This window comes from Bactrocera oleae, chromosome 6 (assembly GCF_042242935.1).
Source record: "Bactrocera oleae isolate idBacOlea1 chromosome 6, idBacOlea1, whole genome shotgun sequence".
Classification (NCBI taxonomy): domain Eukaryota; kingdom Metazoa; phylum Arthropoda; class Insecta; order Diptera; family Tephritidae; genus Bactrocera; species Bactrocera oleae.
In genome coordinates this window covers 61,474,785-61,475,592 of record NC_091540.1, presented here as the reverse complement: position 1 = coordinate 61,475,592, position 808 = coordinate 61,474,785, and positions in this window count along the sequence as shown.

Here is an 808-nt window from a genome sequence, read left to right as displayed (position 1 = left end):
ACCAATTTGTGGGTTTTACATTACGATAATACCTCTGAGAAAAAACCAGTCTTCCTGACACTTGACCCAGCGATACTTTAACTTTCATAAACCGTCTGAAAACTATTTTTTCTGGAACTGGTTTCCAAGATGGCGCTCCGTGACGGTGATAACCTTCTCATTCGACTCGTATTTCTACCCGGTGAAGAATGTTTGACTTTTGGAAATGAAAAGAAATTCTATGTAGGCAAATTTTGATAATAATAGCGAGGACGGGGCAGCAGTTTGCCAATTCACCAATTTCGCAGTGGCGACCGCGGACCCACACGGTTTTTTGAGATGCCTACATTAATAGCTAATTCGTGCACGTTCGATCGGCAGTCTGTCAATACGGGGTTGTGAATTTTAGTCACGTTATACTCCGTTGTAGTCGTTTTGTGATCATCGGGTAATGGGGATCATATAAACTGATCGATCAAAGCCAAGTTCTTATATGTAAAGCTTTTTCACTTGACGAGATATCTTCACGAAATCTGACATAGCTTATTGTTCAAAACAGTGCTATCATCTCTCACCATAATCTAGACCGTATCAGATTGGACCACTATAGCATATAGCTATCATACAAAGTGAGCGATTAAAATGAAGTTAATGATATTGTTATACCCTTTATGCCATAAGAAGTGCATGCATGCACCTGTAAAGGGTGCTCTAGCTTCGATGCAGCTGAAGTTAGCGGTTTTTCACGTTTATTTTTTTGTTTTAAAATTTTCTAAATTTATTTCCTTTTTCCTAGTAAAATTAATTCACGCCAATTCATAATTTTTTG